Genomic DNA, 23,141 nt, shown 5'->3' with positions numbered 1-23,141 from the left:
ATGTCATTTCTGTTTTTATGTATGATTGAAAAACAAATTGAATTATTTTCTATATTCACCCAGTTATATAATAACACACACACACACACACACACACACACACACACACTGTTCAATCAATTTCTTTTAAGGATTTATTTTTATTTCATGTGCACTGGGGTTTTACTTACATGGGTCCCCGGGAACTGGAGTTACAGACAGTTGTGAGCTGCCACATGGGTGCTAGGAATTGAACCCAGGCCCTTTGGAAGAGCTGCCAGTGCTCTTAACCACTGAGCCATCTGTTCAGCCCCATATTTTTTGACAAAGAAGCAAAGATATGCAGGAGACAAAGGACAGTCTTCTCAGGAAAACAGTTCAGATGCTCAGGCATACATCTGCATGAGGTGAACCTCAGTCTATACTTTGCATAAATTATAATCTAGTAAACCCGACTTAAAAAATAAATTTGGACAGTCTCCTTAATAGTGTTTTCCACATCTCTGCTGTGGGGATCTAATACATGAGTGAGTTGTAAACTCAGTTTAGTGGGTTGTAATTTTTATTCTTTGTTGTTTTGGGTTTTTTCAAGACATAGTTTCTCTGTGTAGCCCAAGTTGTCCTGGAATTCGATCTGTAGGCCTTGAAGGTCTTGAACTCACAGAGATTAGCCTGCTTCTGCCTTTTGAGTGCTTAGGTTAAATGTGTGCACCACCACCACCTGGCATGACTATTATTCTTAAAAGAACACCAGAAGGCTGAGATTATAGATCAGTTGTTTGCATAAAATCCTGGTTCAATCCCCAGAATTGCATAAACCAGATATAGTAGTACAGTTCTGTAATCCCAGCAGCACTCAGGACATGGAGGCCAGAGAATTTGCCTTCATGGTAAATTTAAAGCCAGCCTGGGCTACATGAAACCCTTAAAAGATATACATACATAAACACACACACACACACACACACACACAGAGAGAGAGAGAGAGAGAGAGAGAGAGAGAGAGAGAGAGAGAAAGAGAGAGAGAGAGAGAGAGAGAGAGAAAGAGAGAGAGAGAGAGAGAGAGAACAGGAAATATTAGAATCACTGCACAGAGTAAAATGAATATTATTAGTGAAACATTTGCTTTAGTTTCATATAGTATGTTTGTGTGTTCTATATTCATGCATCAGGAAAACAGAAATCATGTCACTATATTTTAAGAGATAATTTTAAAAAGGAAGTTGGTTACATAAATACTGAAAAATTTGAGAAGTTGAGTTTAAGACACTAAAGCAAGTAGATATCAGTAATGCAGAAACTGCGAATTCCTTGATGTTGCTGGAATGAAGAAAAGTGTGTGGGGGGGTTGTTGGACCCAGACTGAGATACCCAACAAGGCTAAAACCAAAAAGAAGCCATAGAGAGAGTGCTGTCTACTCTCCCCTCTCTTCTGTTTTGGGGCAGTGTTTAGAGTTTATAGGTTAGTTTTAGCCAGTTGTCACCTGGCAGCCTGAAGAGGCTCAAAGATGTAGCATGTGGTGACGAGCGTTCTTGCAGAACAGAGAAGAATGAGGACCAGATTTGAGAGCAAATGGGCCGGAATGTGTTTCTGCGGACAGTCAGAGTCTGAAAGATTTGAACACCATTACATTAGAGGACAAAGGTAGTTTGTAGTTTATGCTGTTTTGTTTACATAGAAAAATAGCCACAGCTGTGTGGTATTTTACCATTTTGGTCTCTTTTGGGGGGCCTGCCACCCAACAACCAAAAAATTCACACATGGAGGCTTTTTCTTAGTTACGAATACTTGACCTTAGCTTGGCTTGTTTCTTGCCAGCTTTTCTTAAATTATCCCATCTATGTTTGGCCTCGGGACTTTTATCTTTCTCTATTCCTGTATACCTTTTCTTTCCTTCTTACTCCGTGTCTGCCTGTAGCTGGGTGGCTGGCCCCGACATCCCCCTCCTTCCTCTCTCATTTCCAAATTCTTTCTCTCTCAGGCTTCTCCTCATGTCTGTCCTCTCTGCCTGCCAGCCCTGTCTATTTCTCTCTCCTGCCTCACTATTGGCTGCTCAGCTCTCTATTAGACAATCAGGTGTTTTAGACAGGCACAGTAACACAGCTTCACAGAGTTAAACAAATGCAGCATAGACGAAAGTAACACAACTTAAAATAATATCCCCTGATATATAATTTTGGTCCTTACAGGATACCAAATTTTCCCTTTAAAATTTTTGTTTGTATGTGTGCGTGTATGCTTGTGTGTGTGTCTTCATGTGTGTATATGTGTTTGCATATATATGTAATTTGGCTAATGCTATGAATTATAATGTAAAAATTTGATATGCAGTCCACAGGGCCACGGGTTTAGAGCCACTGACTTAGAATAATGGTGCGGAAACAATGTGCTTTTCCACTTTCTTTTGTCTGACCTTCACTTTTCTTAAAAGTGGTTCTGGTAATATTGTTTTAAACACAAGTAGATCATTATCTGCTGAAGGGCAATGACTATTTGCTGGCTGGTTGTAAATTTCATCTGGGGTGGTAGGGTGGTCCCCAAGAATTCCCTAAGTTGTGACTATGCTGCCACCTATTGGTACATGTAGGGAAAATACTTGGAGAAAAGTATGCTTGGAAGCAAAAGGAAAGTCTTGGTTTTCAGGGACAATATGCTTATAGTCACCTCTCCTCAAGCTGGCCACTATCTAATTCACACCTGTCTCTGCCTTAGGGATCTGAGATTAAAGGCAAGTGACACCAGACCTGGCTGGAACTCCTGGTTTTTAAAAGTCTGATAATCAGATGTTTAAAAAAAAAAGCTTAGTTTTTTATTGCTTTTGAACTTCTGTTTTTATATGACTACCCTCTTTAAAGAACACTATTCTGCTCAAAGAGTCTTTGTCAAGTCTTACTTGGTAAAAATTCAAAATATGATTTTGTAAAAATAATATGGTTGCAATATTCAGGGAAGTGAGAGTATGAAGTTAGCATTTCACGTAATAATAAACTGTACTGTCTAAAGAAACTGTCTGAGCTGAAGAGAGTTGAGGCTGAGTCAGGCTAGCCTGAAAGGTTAGGAAACACTTCCCTTAAGGACCTGATGTTTGCTGTAAGTGGAATGTTTGAGACTGTGAATTGTGGGCCCAAGCACATTTCCATAGTCAAGAGGCTCAAGAGTTCAGTGGAAAAGCAACTGCAGTCTGCACAGCTAGATGTGAATGGCTGGCTCCGGTGATTTGGGACACATGGTGCACCATCTGGGCAGGGACAGCAATCTCAGGTCCAGTGTGATGCTTGAGTCACCCAGAGCACCCAGATAAAGGTAAAAACATCAACAAGCTGACCAATGAATGTGTTCCAGGTCTTCTTTTTCAAGAGACCTAGGCCAGGAAGTGGATTACTAAAAAAAAAAAAAAAAAAAAAAAAAAACAACCCTAATTCTTTATTGACTCTTTGAGAATATCACATTATGCACCCCAATTCTGCTCACCTCCTAGTCCCATGATATCTGGCCCTCACCCTTGCAGTGTCCCCCCAAAAGTACCCTCCAAAATTAATTAAAACCAACCAACCAAAAACAACAACGACAACAACAAAAAACACCTTGCACTTCCACCTTTCCCACACCTCTTCATTTGTCCTAGTGGCATTGGGAGCTGCAGTGTGTCACTCAACCCTTTTGTCCAATCAGCCCCACCCGCAAATGTTTATTGCAACGCATCTTTGGTCTGATTCAAGGCCTCTGGCACACCATCATCGCTGCACCCTCACTGGAACTCCTCTGGGACATCCCTCAGCCACTCCAAGTCATGGAGGTCCTGCAGTTATAGTTCTGCAGGACCAGTTCCTTTACTGACTTCAATATGTCATAGATGAGGTGGATATTAAGGTGGGCTAACCCAAGGCCCAGGATGTGGGTCTGCGTGGTAGCTGAGCTTGGCTTGTCTGGGACACTGAGAATGACCCCCTCCAAAGAGGGATGGAGCCAGTTTTCCTAGACCCACATCCTGGGTCAGCTCTCTCATGCCTATGCGGTAGGGGTTGGGAGGCATCTCTCCCATGATGGACAGGGCCAGATGTTCCCCTGCTGCAGTGTCCATCAAGGGGCAGGGCCAGCTCTCGAAGGACTACTGAAGGGCAGTACTGGCTCAGCACAACCCTCAGATTTAAACATGCATGGGTTCACATAGCCTCCCTGTGGTAACATGGACCATGGACATCAACTTTTCCCCTTCCCCTACTAGTTTTTGATTGCTCATCTGACTGGTCCTGGTTTTGTTTTGTTTGTTTGTTTTTAACCTAATTTGCATGTCCATATTCACCTAATTTGGGCCAGACTGGGTTCACTTGGGTCGAGCTCACTTGGGCCCAGCTGGTACCCTATAAAATCAGGCTTTAGAAGGAGGTAGAATTGCAACAGAACCTAGGGAGGAAGAAAGAAAAGGAGGACTTCCAGGCCTGGCCCCTGACTGACTGGGAGACTGGCCCCACATATTCCTGTTCTTTTTAGGGGAGAAGCCTAAAGACTTCAGGGTCTGGCTTCCCAGAAGGAAGACTTCCTTCAAGACTTTTGGGGAATGAACTCTTTGGACGCTTCCCAAGCCTGAGATTTTTGCCCCTGGAAGTGAGTTTGCTCAAGGCAGCCTCCAGGACTTACTTACCCAGCAGCTGCAAGCAGTAAGAACTCCTTCCAGCCTTGGCCCCAACAGACCAGAATTCATTTCTGTAGCTGCTCACAATCTTTAAGGCCTGAATTCGTATTGGTGATTTACAGATATGCTCTCTTGGCAAGGAACAGCTCCTGGTTGGCATGCGGAAGCCCTCCAAGAGTGTTTGAACTGTAATACTTCTCAGAGTTGTGATGGCTCTCAGTCTGCTGCCTCTAAGAGTTAAAACTATTCTAAATCTGGTCCGGCAGTCTGTTTTTACCTTCCTTATCCTGTTTAAGTTTGCTAATTCTGGATTGACAACAAAGTACTTCCCATTTGTACTTTTGGTCTGCTTACTCTATTGGAGGAGAGTAGAGCAAGAACCACACTAGAGACAGAAGAATGTCTCCCTGGCTGCTTTGACTGGTGCATTTGACTGGGTACCATGAGGAAGTCAATAGGACCGTGGATTCAGGAGAATCACTTCTTCAGAATGGTGAGAGCAATAGATTTCCTCTGCATCCATTTTTTTTTTGGTGGGGAGGGGTTGGAAGAGAGGGTCTGTATGATCAACAGTGGTCTTCTCAGTGGAAAACCCTGGGGGTCTGTCACCAATCAAAGCACCACTAGTGACTAACATGACTCCACTCTAGTCTCAGAGGTCAGGCTTGCTAAAGTTGACTGGATCAATCCTCCACAGTCCTTGGCATTAGGATGTCGATCCTACTTTAGTTTCTGTTTCCTTTCACAGAAATCTGTGAGGGACTGAGGTGAAATACTGAAGAAACTGAAAGTTTCTGGCTTACCAGGAGTGTTCATGACTGAACCTGGTCCCCTGACAGCCTTTTACGGTGTGGGTGGACGTTTGCCTCCTGTACTCTTGCCTGTGTTCTGTTTCTTGGATGTTACCTGATCACAGGCCCTGTCTTTTTGCTCTCCCAGCCCCTCTTCCCTTTGGGCTGCTATTGCTACACCATAAGTAGTGGGCTTGTCAAAGATCATACACAGTTGTTAGGTTTTAATCTGGCCTCAAGCTTGTTGTAGATTGCTAGATGTATGCCCATAGGGAGCTTCCCAAAAGAAGCTGGAGAGTCTTCAGGAAGGCAGAACCCTCTTGTAAACTTGGACCAGAGTCTCATGGTAAAGTTAGTGATGTGGCAAAGTGCAAACCTGTCCTCCTGGAGGGAATGATAAGAGATCTTCCTTAGAGCACAGGGAGTTCTCCGTGTTGTTCTGCACTGAATGAGGTAGGGAGACAATGATGGGTGAGAGCTGGGTGGATACACAGCCCTGACTGTCCCAACAGGGACCAGAGCCATTGCTGTGGCAGTGCTTGTGTGGATGCATTGGTCTAGGACCCTGACAATTGGCAAACTTAAATTTCTCAATCAGTAGTAATGACCTTTGTTGCTCTCCTTAGATTCCATGTTTAGAAAGGTTAAGTTTTGACTTAGGTCTGATAATTCCTCAGAAAATGTGTTTCAAAGAAGTGCAGGCTTTCCTAGGAATGTTAGCTAACTGTTTATGGAGTCTAGCCTGTGTGTGCATGGGAACTAGGTTTGGCTTTCCTTGGCACTCTTATGCTGGTTGATGGTTTAGCAACAGTTTGAAAAGGTATTTCTAGAGGAGGGTGTTCTCTCGTAGGTAGGCCAAGGGGAAGCACATCCCTTTGCTGTTCCTTTGTCTTATCTCCCACTGCTCTAAGAGACAAGGTTCACCTCTCACTGGCATCAACACTCTGGCATTGACTGGTTGTTTGTTTTTTTGAGACAGTGTTTCTCTGTGTAGCTTTGGAGCCTGTCCTGGAACTCTCTGTAGACCAGGCTGGCTTAAAACTCACAAAGATCTGCCTCCCAAGTCTCTGCCTCTCTGTCTCCCAATTTCTGGGATTAAAGGTGTGTGCCACCACTGCCCACCTTGCTTTTGTTTTTAACTATAGCCCAATCTTTTTTTCAATTAAAAATTGTTTTATGGGAGCTGGAGAGAAGGCTCAGTGGTTAAGAGCACTGGTTGCTCTTCCAGAGGTGTGAATTCAATTCCCAACAACGACATGATGTCTCACAACCATTCTAATGAGATCTGGTGCCCTCTTCTGGCCTGTAGGCACACATGCAGGCAGAACACTACATACATACATACATACATACATACATACATACATACATACATAAATCTTAGGAGTAGGGGGAGTGGGAGGGAAATGGGAGGATGGGAAGAGGTGGAAATTTTAAATAAATAAATTAACTTAAAAAACAAAAAGAAAAAAATTGTTTTATGTGTGCAAGTGTTTGCCTGCATGTATGTGCACCGTGTGCATGCCTGGTGCCTTTGGTTCCAGAAGGTGTTGGATTTCCCAGAACAGGATTTAAACATGGCTATGAGCTGCCATGTAAGTGCTGGGAACTGAACTCATGTCTTCTTTAAAAACAGCAAGTGTTTTTAACTGGTGAGCCACTCCCTTGAGCCCAATATTTAGGTAGCACCATATGGGTATGTTGTCTTAGTCATTTTTCTGTTGACTGTGATGAAATACCATGACCAAGCCAACTTATAAAAGGAAAGGTTTGTTTTGGGCTTATGATTCCAGAGAGTTAAGGTCTGTAATAATGGCAACAGCATGACAATAGACAGAAGACATGGTGGGTAGACACACCTAGAACAGGAAGTAAAATAAACTCAAAATGGAGACAAATCTTTATGCTCTCCAAACTTGCCCCCAGTGACATACTTCTCCAGCAAGACCACACACTTCCTAAGCCTTTTCAAGCACAGCCACCAACTAGGGGCCAAGTGTTCAAATGCCCAAGAATATGGGGGAACGTCTTGTTCAAATCATTACATCTATTGTCTATTTTCATAGCAGTGGGGATGGGAAGTGTAAACCTAGGCATATAGGCACCCAGTCATGGCATCTGGAGTAACTTTTCTCAGGTATCTCAACTGTTGGTTACCTCTAGTCCAGGGGAGGGTAAAAGTAAAGTCAATCTTTAATAAGAGAGAATTCTCAATGTAAGCAAATGTTGGGACACAAAAGGAGAAGCAAAGAATTTGGAAATGGGTAGTAAGTGTGATGGAGGAAACATAGGCATGGCAGAATGTCCTTAGCACTGAGGGAACAGGTCAGTGCAATGAAGGTGTGAAGGCCAGGTTCCAAGAATAGGTCAGTTAGAATTCAGCATGCTTGGAGGAGGTTTGAGGGAAACTGAAGAGATGAACAAGGATTCCAAGTTGGTTACAGATGAGGGTAACTGCTTCTGTTGGCTATATTGTCCTTGATCATGAATACTAGCTGCTATTCACCTATGATGTTAAGGGCTCAGGAATTCCCTAAAGTAACTGGGATGTCTTACTCTTCTCTTTTCAAATGGGTTCAAGTTCTTCACAGCATACTCTCAGCCCTAGTATATCTGGGATACTGGAGCTCTTTTGATTCTCAAACCTGAAGGAAAATGACCAGCATTCTCCTGCACCACAGTTTGACCCAAGTATGAGCTGGAAAATAAAAAAAATATTGCATCCCAAAGGAAATATTAATCACTGTTGTACAATCCAGTAGACCATTTCTGTAATATGGCTGGGAAATAGTTTATGTTTCCCTGTGGAGGCCAAAAAAATGCAGGCCTATTTCCACCTTATCTGACGGTCACAGAGTTCAGAGATTGGCAAGCACACTTGCACATCCCAACTCAGAATGTGAGTGCTTGGTTCTTCTGACGTTAAGATAGCTCATTCTAGTAAGTCCATGCCATCCTGACAGGTGGTCAGGATGTGCAAATGTACTTCTGCTTCTTCTTTTTAAACTATGAGGTCACCTGGGAAAGGCGGTCTTCAGGATACATGACCTAGAGCACCTTAGCTACCTAGACTGCAGAATTCTAATGATTTGGTGTCTCAGAGTGTTAAAGCAATTGACTATTTGAGTTATCCTTTTTTTAAAAGTAATTTTATTAAATTATAAAAGTTTCCATTTCCGCCCCTCCTCCCACCACCCTCCCACTCCCCCCACTCTCTCTCCTCCTCCCTCTCCATCCCTAAGAGCAGTCAGGGTTTCCTGCCCTGTGGGAAGTTCAAGTTCCTCCCCCCTCCCTCCAGGTCCAGGAAGGTGAGTGTCCAGACAGACTGGATCCGCAAAATCCAGTATATGCAGAGGAAACAAGTCCCAGTGCCATTGTCAATGGCTTTTCAGAAAGACCCCGGGCCAGCCACATTCGGAGAATCTGGTTGGATCACGTGCTCGTTCAGTCCCAGTCCAACTGGCCTTGGTGAACTCTCATTAGACCAGTCCCCTTGTATCAGTGGGTGATCGCACCCCTCGCGGTCCTGATTTCCTTTTTCATGTTCTTCCTCCTTCTGCTCCTCATTTGGACCTTGGGGGGCTCAGTCCGGTGCTCCTCCTTCCTTCATTTTCATTTCCCAGACCTACCTTGTTCATTCCCCTTCTACCTTGTTCTCTTTATAATGCCCAGTTGCCTCTGCAGCAAGTGGAACAGATCTTGTCTCCCCTCTCTGGACAGTAGTTACTAAATAAACTCCATCTCTACCATTTTAATGTCTAGTAACCAGTGTCACCTGTTGCAAGTCACAGATGTTAAGCTGAGGATGTAACACTGAGGTGGAGTGCTTACCTTGTAATCATGCACAAGGCCCTAATTTCAATTCTCAATGCCATCTTCAACATACAAAAGACATATAGTCATTATAGGATCGTTGGTAAATAATTACTAATCATTCGTTACAGTCAAATAGGTTGAAGTCTCTGATTAGTGTGAGTCCATTTTAGGAACTGCTTGAAAATAAGTAGTATGTCTATAAAAAGACTATTATTCATCAGGACAAATAAGACCCAGTATGAAATGATTAAAATATCATTTTAAAGGACAAAAGTACAGAGTAGTATGTATAGTTGCTGTTATTTGAGTAGCAAGTCTGTAGGTGGAGACTGCTCGTTCATTTTTCGGCCACCCAGACCCAAAATGATCACACAGAAGCTATATTAATTACAACAATGTTTGGCCAATAGTCTATGCATATTTCTAGCTAACCTCATACATCTTAAATCAACCCATTCCTATTATTTTGTATTTTACCACGAGGCTTGTGGTTTACTGGTAAGGTTCTGGGGCATCTGTCTTCGGCAGCTACATTGCATTTCCCTGTCTCTGCTTGGAAGTCCCACCTTGCTCTATTCTGCACTGCCATAGATCCAAAGTAGATTCTTTGTTAACCAATTGTCATAAGCCATATTCACGGCATACAGAGGGGAATCCTACATCAAAAAACAAAGTACATAGATGTAGCTGTGCACCACACTGAGGCCTGAGAGCAAGGATCAGTTGCCTGTTAGGAAGAGATGGCATTTCCTTCAGGCACACACACAGAAATGGAGAAACAGCTGCAATTCAGAGGTGGGAAGAGACATGGGTGACTGTTCTGTGGGCACATGACCAGGGGGTGATGAAGAGCATATGGGCAACAGCATGTGAGCAGCACGAAGAACAGACATAATGCAATTAGAAGATGAGTTTTGAAGTAGGAAATAATCTAACAACAAAGGTGAGTGAGCCTTGGAGCACAGTTATTATCATTCAACCTTCAGGAAAGAAGGCGACAAATCTGAATTATAGTTAAGACATTATTTACTCTGGAGTTGGAAATATACACAAGAAGAGAGAGTTTGCTTGGCAAATGGAAAACACACAGAATCTTAGCTCCACTGAGTCAAGAAAACCTTACTCCATATTACAGTAAGGGCTTGTGTTTTCTACTGGATCCTCATAGATTTACTGCTAGTTTGGTTGTTCACTGCAAATTAATGTGGCTCTTTTATATAACTGACAAATTTTAGGCTTGTCCTGGAGAGAATAGAAAGCCTTGGGAATTGTCAAGGACTGGCCTCGACAAAATTACTTTTTACCATGGTAGGGGCATGGGAATTTTAGAAATATAGTGAAGAATATGAAGACACATTAAAAAAAATAACAGGTCAGAAGCCATAAAAAGTATCAGGAGAGTATTCCAGTGACTGAAATCCTGAAATCACCCACATTTATTTTTCCACAACTTTTTAAAAAAAATTATTTATTTATTTATTTATTTATTATGTATACAATATTCTGTCTGTGTGTATGCTTGCTGGCCAGAAGAGGGCACCAGACCCCATTACAGATGGTTGTGAGCCACCATGTAGTTGCTGGGAATTGAACTCAGGACCTTTGGAAGAGCAGGCAATGCTCTTAACCTCTGAGCCATCTCTCTAGCCCCCTTTCACAGCTTTTATACCCAATGTAAATGGGGGGGGGAGAAGGTAACAAAAGACTTTATTAACATGATACAAAAGGATAACATATACACATTAGAGTTTTACTCAGCGGTAAAAAACAATGACATCTTGAATTTTGCATGCAAATAGATGGAAATAGAAAACGCTTTACTGAGTGAGGTAAGCCAGACCCAAAAAGAGGAATATGGTATGTATTCACTCATAAGTGGATTCTAACCATAATTAAAGGTCTTTGAGCTTATTATTCGTGATCCTAGAGAAGCTAAATAAGAAGGTGAACCTGATGAAAATCATGTAGCTATCCTCCTGGAGATTGGAAATAGACAAGAGTCCCAGAATCTTCATCTGGCGATGGATGGAGATAGAGACAGAGACCCACATCGGAACACTGGACTTAACTCCCTAGGTCCAAACGAGAAGCAGAAGGAAAGAGAACGTGAGCAAAGAAGGCAAGCTCAGAGAGAACCTTCATCCGACGATGGATGGCGATACAGACGGAGACCCACATTGGAGCACCGGACTGAGCCCCCCAAGGTCCAAATGAGGAGCAGAAGGACGAAGAAAATGAAAAAGGAAATAAGGACTGCGAGGGATGCGATCACCTACTGATACAAGGGGACCGATCTAATGAGAGTTTACCAAGGCCAGTTGGACTGGGACTGAACGAGGACGCAATCCAACCAGATTCTCTGAATGTGGCTGGCCCGGAGTCTTTCTGAAAAGCCATTGACAATGGCACTGGGACTTGTTTCCTCTGCATGTACTGGATTTTTGGAGATCCAGTCTGTTTGGATACTCACCTTCCTGGACCTGGAGGGAGCGGGGAGGAACTTGAACTTCCCACAGGACAGGAAACCCTGACTGCTCTTAGGGATGGAGAGGGAGGAGGAGGGGGAGTGGGGGGAGTGGGAGGGTGTTGGGAGGAGGAGCGGAAATTGAAACTTTTATAATTTAATAAACTTTGAAAAAAAAAAAAAGAACTTGCTGAGGAAAATACCTTGCTTGCTTACACTCTGTTAATATATAATAAGTTGCTTGGACGTGAATGTAGGTGGGTTCTTGGGAGTAATGTGTTTTTCACCTATAATATGTAAAATGTTTAATCATGCAAGGGAATTGAGAAACATATTGATTTTTATCTGTATTCATTATGATCATTCACTTGAAAAATAGAATATAACCACATTGCAATTTTTATATTGTTTAAAATATTTTCTTGGTATATATAAACTATAAAAGAAAAATAAAGGTAGATATAGATAATAGAGACTCTAAAAAAAAAAGAAAGAAAGAAAATGAAGGAAGGAAAAGGATACCTGAAGGCTGGCCAATGTGAATATGATGGGGCAGAATTGTGAAGATGCTTGAAGATTCTGACCTCCCACAGTGACAGTTGTTTCAAAGGAAGGGCTTTCACATCCTCGAGAACAATGCTCAGAGACTGTCGGCTGTGTGTATCTCAAGGGGATAAAGGAATGGCATAAGCAGAAAGCTTTTCAAACTAACTTCTCTAAGAAAGGGTCAGGGTTGGCTAGAACAGGTTTCAGACACAAGCTCGAAGGGAACCTGGATTTTTCCAGGGGTCCTGCTGGAGGCTGCTAGAAGCCATACGAAGGTTGGACCAGTTCCTCAGTATAGGGGCTTGGATTTAGGTCATTATGGGCCCAGAGTTATTTTGTAATTCTGAGAATGTAGCCTCAGGATAAATTCTAAAAGTGTAACCACTGGATTGAATTGCCTTGTTAGAGATAGGAATTTATGCTTCTACTTGGACTGTATAAATATTCTTTACTTCCTCAATCCTAACCCATGTCAAGTGTGTACCTTGGTATGTTGACCCAATTTTTCCCCTCAGGTTTTTGTCTTTTTTTTATATTTGTAAACAAAACCAACCCCCCTCACCCCACCGAGTAATTTCCCAAACTTACAAAGAGCCAGATTAAACGGCATGTGCAATGTGTACACCCAGCAAATATCTGTATATGCAATTGAACTCTGCGTTTGTTACTATGACACATACCTCAAACAAACAATACACAGTGTTCTGGGGTGGGGGTCCCAAGTTTTAACTCTGTGGGACTTGGGGAGACAAGCTGGGGAAAGAGAGAATCAGGGCATCAATGTACTTTTCTTAATTCTGTCCGTATAAATATATTCATGGCGACTAGAGAGGAAACGGGGACTAGGAGGGAGAAGAAATGGGAGGAAGAGGGAGACAGAAGGGAACCAACAGGGAAAAGAAAGGAGTCCCGTGCCAGTGTGAGAATCTGTCTGCTTCTGTCTTCAACTGTAAGGTGGTAGACTCTGGCCAAGCCATTCTGTTCTGCTTTGGCTCCCTTTGCTCGGCCCCCACTCCTACTGTGCCAGTCCCTCCTTTCCTCCATTTATTGGGAGTTAGTTCGTTCCAGAAGTCTCAGGTGGTTGTTCTTTTTAGTCACTCGAAGTTTGAAGCAACTCACAGAGTTGTTGAGGTGAAGGGAGGCATCCCAGGTGGCCATGGGACTGGGGCAGGACAGTCACTGTAGTGGACAGGGCAGCGAGGTCCAAGCGGCAGCCATTCTCTGAAGTCCCACTGCTGTCCCCCCTACTTGCACCAGGCAGCCCCTGAGCATCCCTAAGCCACTGCATCTTGGGGCCAGACAAGGCAAGCTGGATGAAGAGTTTGTCTGCCTCTGTACAGGTGATTCTTTCAGGGAGGACTATCACCTCCAACACCCTTTCGAGCACAACATCTGCTGTCCCCGGGTCAGTGGAGGCAGATTTGAGTCCTTTTCTCTTGCTTTGGTTTCTGTACTTCAATCCACTCTGCCCCTGGTGCACCTTGTAGGTTGACTGGTCGTGGAGCAAGGGAGGACTGATGGACAAATTGTATTGTAATGGCTGACCCAATAGGAAATAGTATCCATCACCCTGTGCAGGACCCCTAGGTTGGGTGATTGGTGTGAGGACAAGCAGGGGACCGAGTCCAGTGTGGACATTGCTGAAGCTGGTGACAGGAGACTGGGTAGGAGATGTGACAGCTGTTGTCTATTGGTGTTTTGATCATGGGGTTACCATTAGGATCTTACAGGTCTCCAGGTTTCTGACCTCACTGGTCCACACTGTAATTTTTACAATGACTCCACTGAATGATGGATGGATTCTGGGAGGCCTGGAGTCTGTTAGAGACATTCAGTTGCATGACCACCACACCTGATCCAGTAGGTGACACTCCTGAGTACTGTTATGGGACCTATGGTAGGCTGCAGGGAAAGGGAAATTGAGGCATCTGTTACTGCTCAGAGCCAAGAGACTGTAGAAACTCCACAGAAGGGTTTGGGCCATTCTGCTGAGCTGCTGGGATCAAGCTGTAGTATTTGGGCAAACCCCTTGCTGGGAGGCCTCCCCGCACAGATTGACTGGCAGGGACCAACATGGGCAGCTGGACCACATTTGTAAGTCACTAACTTGGCAGTGTAGTGTACTGAACCATGAGGCCTTGTGCCTGGCCTCCCATGCAGCTCCTCTGGTTGCTGAGTAGGCCCTGGTTCTGAGACTGCTGGCCCCCAAGCATGCCTTGGTAAGCCGACTGCTGCTGGCTAGGCATCGTGGACTGTAAACCAGGCTGCTGGGATGGCTAAGGCAGCTGTTTACCATGCTGTAAAGGCCACTGGGTGAGAGAGAAAGGTCAATATCTTTGGTTAGAATTAGGATACTGTCCGGTTGGTGGTGGGGAGCACCTGACAGACCTGTATGGGATTGGGTGTGTGTTATGGATATGGGACAAAGCCTATTCCTGATTATATCTTGAACCTGAATGAATAATGAAATCAATACTGTATCATATGATATAAATTCAGTGGCTTCAATATACAAAAAAACTTTTTCTATATATTGCAAGTCAGTAACTATTTTGAGAGGTTCTTTAAAATGCCTTAGTACCATAAAAATATTATATAATTCTGACTTTTGGACAGAATTATAAGGGCTTTGTTCCACTTTACTTAAATCTTCTGATTTGTAGCCTGCCTTTCCTGATCTTTGTCATCAGTATAGAATGTACAGGCTCCAGTTATTGGTGTGTCACGTACAGTGTGGGGAAAGATCCAAGTACCTCTCTTTATAAGGTTAATTCTATCACTTTGGGGATAATTATTATTAATCTCTCCCAAAAATTTAGCACAAGCTTTTTGACAGGGCTCATTGTCTTCCCATATTTTTTTAATTTCATCAGTAGTAAAAGGTACTATATCTCTTCTGGGTCTATTCCTGCTAGCTGATGAAGTCTCAATTTTCCTTTTATAATTAATTCAGACACCTTCTACACATAAGATTTTAATTTTTTACCCGGTTTATGTAGTAAAAAGATTCATTCTAAGATAATATCTTCCCAGTTCTGTGCAGACATGGAAGAAGCAAGATGTGACTTGTCCTGCTGGAAGAGGTACCAAGCCATGTGGCTAACATGAGAATAATGGGTTAGTTTTGGATGTCAATGTGGTGATTTCTTAGAAAATTAGGAAACAACCTTCCTCAAGACCCAGTAATAACACTTTTGGGTATATTTCCAAAGGTTGCTCAATTGTGCCACAAAGATATGTGCTCAACTACGTTCATAGCAGCTTTGTTTGTCATAGCAGCCAGAACCTGGAAACAACCTAAATGTCCCTCAACTGAAGAATGATAAGAAAAATGTTGTACATTTACACAATAGAGTACTACACAGCAGAAAAAAAATAATGACAGCTTGAATTTTGCAGGAAAATGGATGGAGCTAGAAAACATTATTTTGAGTGAGGTAACCCAGACACAGAAAGACAATTATCACATGTACTCACTCATAGGTGGTTTTTAAACATAAAGCAAAGAAAGCCAGCCTACAAACGACAATCCCAGAGAACTTAGACAACAATGAGGACACTAAGAGAGACATATATAGATCTAATCTACATGGGAAGTAGAAAGTAGAAAAAAGACAAGATCTCCTGAGTAAATTGGAAGTATGAGGACCTTGAGGGAAGATTGAAGTAGGACGGGAGAGGCAGGGAGGGGAGCAGAGAAAAATGTGTGTGTATGTGTGTGTATATATATATATATATATATATATATATATATTTCTTAATGTCTATTTTTGATTGTTTATTTTTAAGATAGGATCTCACTCTTTAGGTTTCTGAATTCATTGTACACCCCCAGGCTCTCCTTAAACTTCTTATAATCCTGCTTCAGACTTCAGAGTCCTAAAAGGCATAAAACATCACACCCTACTTTACATGACTGTTTTGAAACAATACTTTAATAAAAACAGGCTTTACTAAGTTTCCCAAACAAAACTAAAGTTTTGTGCAAGTAGACCTTTCACTGCTGTACGGACTCTTCTTCTTCCTTTATCCTCCTCAGAATGCAACATCCACTTAGCACTTTATCATCTATGAATGAAAGATGAAAGAAATAAATATATGTGACCATGCAGAGCTATGTGGGATCTAAACTGTGAGCCAGCACTCTGTTGAGAGAGATGTGTTTTAAACATTTGGATGTATTGGATTATTGTAGAAAATATTTGATCCCATTCTCCATTTTACCCTGAGTCTTAAATTCAAAGAAAGAATTGGATTCTTCACAGAAACAAAGAATATCAAAATCATACAACTTTCCCAGTGATTTCCACATAAGGTTATACAAACACACAATGAGAATTTGTATGCATTTCTTTCCCTTGCTGGGCTCTCAACTAGGTTTCCAAGAAAAATTGGCAGAGGATTCCACATGTTCTACAGAGATGAGGTTCCTCTCTGTCTGTCTCTCATTTATTAAAGGGCAGGTATGTATGATGTGTGTGTGTGGCTATATATGTGTGTGTGTGTGTGTGTGTGTTTGTGTGTATGTGTGTGTGTGTACCATCCAAATAAATAAGACAGTAGTGCTTTCTTCCAGTAGTTTACAGTTTAAAGAAAGACATAAATAACATAACATACAATAAGAGACATTACAACATTTTAGAATATCGCTACTGTAGTGAGGTGAATATGAATTTTCTTGAGACAGTCTTGCTTTGTAGCTCCCTCTGGTTTTTGGAGTCTCTTATCTTATTCTCTCACGTGTTGGAGTTACATATGTATACCACCATAGCTAGATGAATTTTTATGCTTAATTTTCAAGAATCCTGCGTCTAAGGGCCAGGGAGACAGCCCACTTGTTAAAGCACTCGCTGCACAAGTGTAAGTGCCTGAGTTCAATCCCTGGAATCCATACTAAAATAAAATGGTGTGCGGTAGTATGTGTTTGCAGTCTCAGAGCTGGTCTAGCCTAATCATCCAGCTCCAGGACAAATTAGAAGTCCCAGGAAGCTGAGGCACAGAACCCAAGACTGACTTTCGCCTCCACATGCACAAGAATATGCACTCTCGTGCATCCACTCACATAAAATACCCATTCACAGACAGTGCATGCACACATACACTTGATTTTTCCCATAAATGTTTCTTTTGTTTTAAGTAAATGGTATTTCAGTTTGGGGGAGCAAGCCTGCCACTTCTGAATGTCCACGATTGCCCCATCTCACCACCAGAAGTATCAGAACTATCAGAAGTCACTGCCATTTTTATTCCAAAATACACTTACTAGCCACTAGGTGTCCTCCCCAACCCACACTCCCCCCCACTTTTTGTGGTTTTTCAAGACAGGGTTTCTCTGTAGCTCTGGTTGTCCTGGAACTTTCTCTGTAGACCAAGCTAGCCTCAAACTCACAGGGATCAGCATGCCTCTGCCTCCCGAGTGCTGAGATTAAAGGTGTGTACCACCACTGCCCAGCAAGTGTCCCCCTTTTAAAATACTGCTGCACTGAGCACCATATCTCACATTTGGACTTGCAGTATTCCCCAGATAGATTCCTTGCTTTTTTCCATGTTTGTTTCACAACAACCTCTTCTTTTATCTGCTTGCTTGTCTGTTTTTTAAAATGTATTATTTCTTAATGTGTATGTGGGTTTTGCCTGCGTGTTTGTCTGTGTACCATTTGAATGCCTGGTGCCCTTAAAACACCAGAAGAGCATCAGATCTCTTAGGACTGGAGTTACAGACATTTGTGAGCTACCATATAGTGCTGGCTATCAAACCCAGGTCCTTGGGAAGAGCAGCTAGTGCTCTTAACTGATGAGCCAGTCAGAGATTGGCATTTGGGGAGTCCAAGGCAGCTAGAATTTGTGGAATGTAATTTGTGGAAAAGATTCTTTTCCCAACAAAATCACCTTGATTCCTATATCTTAAATGAACTGACTATGTATCTTTTTTTCAACTTTCTATTCTCCATTCCTTTCCTCCTATTTATCGTGGCAGCTTATCTATGGTCATTTTTACTGCTGGGCTCTATCTCCACCCATGATTTGCTTTTTGATGTTATTGTCAATGGTATTTAAATTTTTATTTTCTAAGTATTTGATAATGAACAAAAATTTTATTGTTTTTTATTTATTTATCTATTTACTTTTGGCATTTTGAGACAGGTTCTCTCTACATTGCCTTGGCTGTCCTGGAACGCACTCTATAGACCAGGTTGACCTTGAACTTTCAGAGATCTGTCTGCCTCTGCTGGAATTAAAGGTGTACACAATGATACCTGGCCCTATAATTGTTTTTAAAATACTGGCCTTGTTAAATTCACTTATTAAATTTAGTAATTTTTTGTGAAATAACTTAAATGTTTTTGTAAAAGCAATCAGGTTATCTATGAATAAAGATACTTTTACTAATTTATTTTTTTATATTTGTTACATTTATTCCATTGTCTGCAGGGACTATATTATGTAAGACTATAATGCTTTGGAAATTTCTGAAGACTTATTTTATGAGTTATCCTATGGTCCATTCTGGTACATGCTCCAAATGTTTTCCTTTCATCTGGCACTTACGAAGAATTAACCACCCTTTATGTCCTTAGCACAAATGATTCCATGATGGAAGCACCATTCAGGCTGTAAACTCAGCGTGCAGACAGCACCACCTGCCAAAATAAACAAATCCCCAGTGCATCCAAGTCAATAATTCTGGGAGTCTCTAAATGTACTAGCCTTGCTTTTTAGCTTCTGGATGACTGTTGTTGTTAGCTGAAGTATGTCAATCCAGAACATAGTTTTTGTGCTTAAAAACTCAGCTTGAGAAAGGCTTGGTGCTACACTGGGATCCTGGGCACCCAGTGTAGTCACTGGCTGGCTAAAATGACTTTCTGTTGGCTTAAAGTCATGTCTTAGCAGCCTTCTCTGGTGAATGCAGCACAGTTGTTTCTCTGTGTGACTTGATCTTCTCTGGATACTTTCAATATACTTTTTACTTTTGGTGATTGAATTATATGGCTGTTAATTTTATCTTTTTGTATGTATATGTAAGTACGTGTGCATGTGAAAGTCAGAGAATTTCCATTAGGCACCATCTTTAATCAATATTTTACCTCCTCCTCCTCCTCCTCCTCCTCCTCCTCCTCCTCCTCCTCCTCCTCCTCCTCCTTCTTCTTCTGATCTGCCTGCCTCTGTCTCCCGAGTGCTGGGATTAAAGGTATGTGCCACCACTGTCAGGCCTTACTTTTTTTCTTTCTGAAATAATGTCCCCTGCAGACCAAGCTGACCTTGAAATCATCAGTGGTTAAGAATGCTATTGGATCCCTGCCACCACTCACATGCAAATATTTTTGCTGACTGAGCTATCTTCTGAGCCCTGGTTTTCTTATATTTATCTTGGAAGTTATTTGAAGTTTTGGATATGTAAGTAGATTACTTCCACCAAATTTTGGGAAATATCAGCTGTTATTCTCCATAACTAACTCAAGTTATGTTATGGACCTATTAAAAGCCTCCCATCTCCCTAAAGCTATAGGAATTATTCACTGTCGGTCTCACCAGTCCGACAATTCCATTATTTCCAAGGGAAATAATCGGGCTGACAGAGCAGCTAAGACAGCAGCATTCCAGAGCCCAGATCTACCTCAGTCACCTCAGGGGGTCCTTACAGTGCAGCCCGCACTCTCACAGACACCCCCTGACACCCAACAGATCCTGTCATACCTACATCAGCTCTTTCATCCTAATAGCAAAGCTCCAACCCACCGCTGAGGACATAAGGTTCCTAAAGGCTATCACTACCTCCTGTCAGATCTGTCAAAGGTCAGACCCTAAGACTAAATACTGTAGCTTCCCTTTTCCTGCCCACCAGGCCAGAGGCTCCCTTCCAGGAACTGACTTCCAACTGGATTTTATGCATATTCCTACAGTTAAAAGGATTAAATATCTCCTGGTTTTGGTGGACACAATGTCTGGGTGGGTTGAAGCCTTCCCCACTACTAATAAGAGAACCCAGACAGTCTCTGATGTTCTTCTCCGAGAAATCATTCCCTGGTTTGGAATTCCAACCTCTCTTCAGTCAGATAATGGCCCTGAGTTCACTTCTCAGATTTCTCAAAACTTGTCCAAGGCTCTCAATATTCCCTGGCATTTCTATATCCCATACCATCCTCAGTCTTCAGGGAAGGTAGAACGGACTAACCGCACTTTAAAAGATGCCCTTACTAAAATGTCACAGAAACTTCACCTTGACTGGGTAAAACTCTTACCTCTGGCCCTCCTTAAGCTTAGGGCCCTCCCAAAGAGCCCCCTTTTTATCTCACCCTTTGAACTAATGTACGGGCAGTCTGTTCTAACTCCCGGCCTCTCACCTAAAACCTCTCCACTTCCTGATCACCACTTACCCCACTACTAACCCATTTACGCACCTTACTATGGGACTTTACTGACCACTCATTATCTCAACCGTGTGCTAATACATGCCCACGCTTTTTGATTTGTTAAAAATTTGGGGGGTTGAGGGTCTCAATGGGTAGGGAATGGGGGCATAGCCTGGTCTCTAACTGCTTCCTGCTGACTTTGTGGGCGTCGAGGGGTTCAGGGTGTCCAATGTATCCCGGTGATCGAGTCCTGTCCGCTGGTGTCCTATGGTGTCCAATGCATCCTGATGATCACGTCCTGTCCGCTGGTGTCCTGTGGTGTTCGATGCATCCTGGTGATCGTGTTCTGCTTCTTTGTTATGTTATTTTGTTATTATGTTATGTTATTTATTTTATTTTATTTATTGTGTTATTTATTTTATTTATTATGTTATGTTATTCAAATGTGAAGCTGAAGCACTGTTCATTCTTTAATTTTTTATTAATGCTGAAAAGAATATATTTAGAATTAGCCAGCTGGACCCACTTTCGATTTTTTCTTTTTCCTTTCATCACTCCCCCCACCCTCCCATACACACTGCTTACTTTCTTCAGACAGGGTGTCACTAGCTAGTTCAGGCTAGCCTTGAACTTGACATCTTTCTAATGTAACCTGACGAGTGCTGGAATTATTGGTTCAGCTCTACAGCCAGCAAATGTTCCCAGTTGTGACTTAACTAGAAGCCAATCACATAGATGCCTTTTTCTCTTCTTCAAGCCTGAGCAGGAACAGACTGCTTCAGAGTCACGGCTTTTCCACAACCTTTGCATTATTTGATCTTCCCAGTCACGTTTACACAAACTTGTCTTCTTGCTGGGCGCAGTGGTCTGAGAACCTGATGATGGCCTTGTGGTTGGGTGCATTTGTGCTGAAGGGCTTTTCTGAGGATGTTTGGGCTGCCTCGGGAGCTGCGGAGTCTAGGCTGTGAAGATGGCTGGTGCACATGCCTCATTTTCCTGATACAGCCGCCTTCCAGCGTTACCCTCTTGGCTCTGAAAGCTTCAGAAGGCTTTAAAAGGAGAGGAAGTGCTTCCTTCTTTGCTTCCAGCACCATCCTGGTAAAGAAGGCTTTGTTTATAATTTTTAGTCTTCATTCCCTTTGTCTCTTAAAAGTTTTGTTTCTAGAAGTTCTCCCAAGTTTAGGAATGATGGTGGTTACCAGAGTTGTCTCGAAGGTGGCGAGCTACAAGGCTATATAATCAAGTCCGAATTACCCTCTAAAATTTATTGTGCTAGGGCCACACCTCACACAGCTTGCTTCCTGGTCCAGTGAACCTGAAGGAGGTTTTAAGAATTCTCCTAGGCTGACAACGCTCAAGGACTTCGCAGTGAACCATCAAAATACTCCAGCTCACTGTCCTTTACTCTTCGTATCATTCAGATCAAATTAGGAGTATGGATTGACAGTCATCACAGCTTTCTCAAGCCTCTGCTTTCCCAATAGCTGCTCTTATTCCTCCTCTTGATCTTCTTCCTTCTCTTCTGTTTTTTGTTTTGTTTTTGTTTGTTTTGTTTTGTTTTGTTCTTTTTTGAGAGGGTTTCCTCTGTGTAGCCCTGGAAGTTCTGGAACTCACTATATAGACCAGGCTGGCCTTGAATTTGGAGATCCACCTGCCTCTGCCTACCAAGTAATGGGGTTAAAGACACGTATCACCTTTGCCCAGCATACTCCCTCAGTTACTATAACAATAATTTTCCCGAATAACATTATGTTTAACCCGTTAATGTAACTTAGTTAATTTTTAGTGTCTGGTTTGAGGAAGTACCCAAGTAGCACGGAGTGACTTGAGGAAGCAGGCTATAATATCTAGGACTGATTTGTCCAGGGCCTAGAAGGCAAACGGAATTCTGTTCTGTTGCTAGGTGGAGCAGAAAAGTCTGTGGGAAATGGCATCTCCTCCACTTAGTATCTAATGTGTTAAAATAAGGAACTAAATAGTTAGAGGGCAATATTTTGAAAGGTAAAGTAACAAAAATTGAAAACTATGGGTCCATGGGGTCCACAAAGATAGTAGAATTGGCTGACTACTGCTAAATTGTTCCTGTTCTGTGGAGGGATAATGAAGGTGGACAGTTAACAACAAAAGTCAAAGACATGAGCCAGGTCCTTTAGTCATGGCTTAAGAAGTCCTGCAGTGGAAAGGCAAACATTTGTCAGAATGGCAGTACCTCTGGACATTTGGATGCATACCCAAAGGGACTCAGAGCCCTGCTGGGAAAGCTGTGCTATGCTAAGAAGCTCAGCGCCCTACTGGGGAAGATTTGCTATACTGCGAGGAAGGCTGTGGAAGTGGGAGCTTCACTGCCGTGGCTTCAAGAGCACAGAACAGGGACGATGCTTTGGTGCGTCCCTCTCTGGAGCTTTCCCTAGGGAATGAGGTCCACAGGCACATGAACAAGCTGTTCCCCAAACATGTGGAGAACAGCAAGTTGTGGAACAGAAGTGAGGGACTACAACAGCCAGGAGGACATACTTCTCAGACCTCCAGCTTCAGCGAATGCCACTGGTCAAGGACCACA

General features: G+C 42.6%; 1 pseudogene; it reads right to left on the bottom strand.

The window, feature by feature from the left end:
- Positions 1–13,274: 13,274 nt before the first annotated feature.
- Positions 13,275–21,675, bottom strand: LOC125409180 (R3H domain-containing protein 2 pseudogene; annotated as a pseudogene).
- Positions 21,676–23,141: the final 1,466 nt, after the last annotated feature.

Source organism: Myodes glareolus, chromosome 13, assembly GCF_982192425.1.
Source record: "Myodes glareolus chromosome 13, mMyoGla1.1, whole genome shotgun sequence".
In the NCBI taxonomy this organism is placed as follows: Eukaryota; Metazoa; Chordata; class Mammalia; order Rodentia; family Cricetidae; genus Myodes; species Myodes glareolus.
The sequence above is the reverse complement of the archived record's forward strand: the minus strand, read 5'-3'. Positions and strand labels throughout refer to the sequence as shown.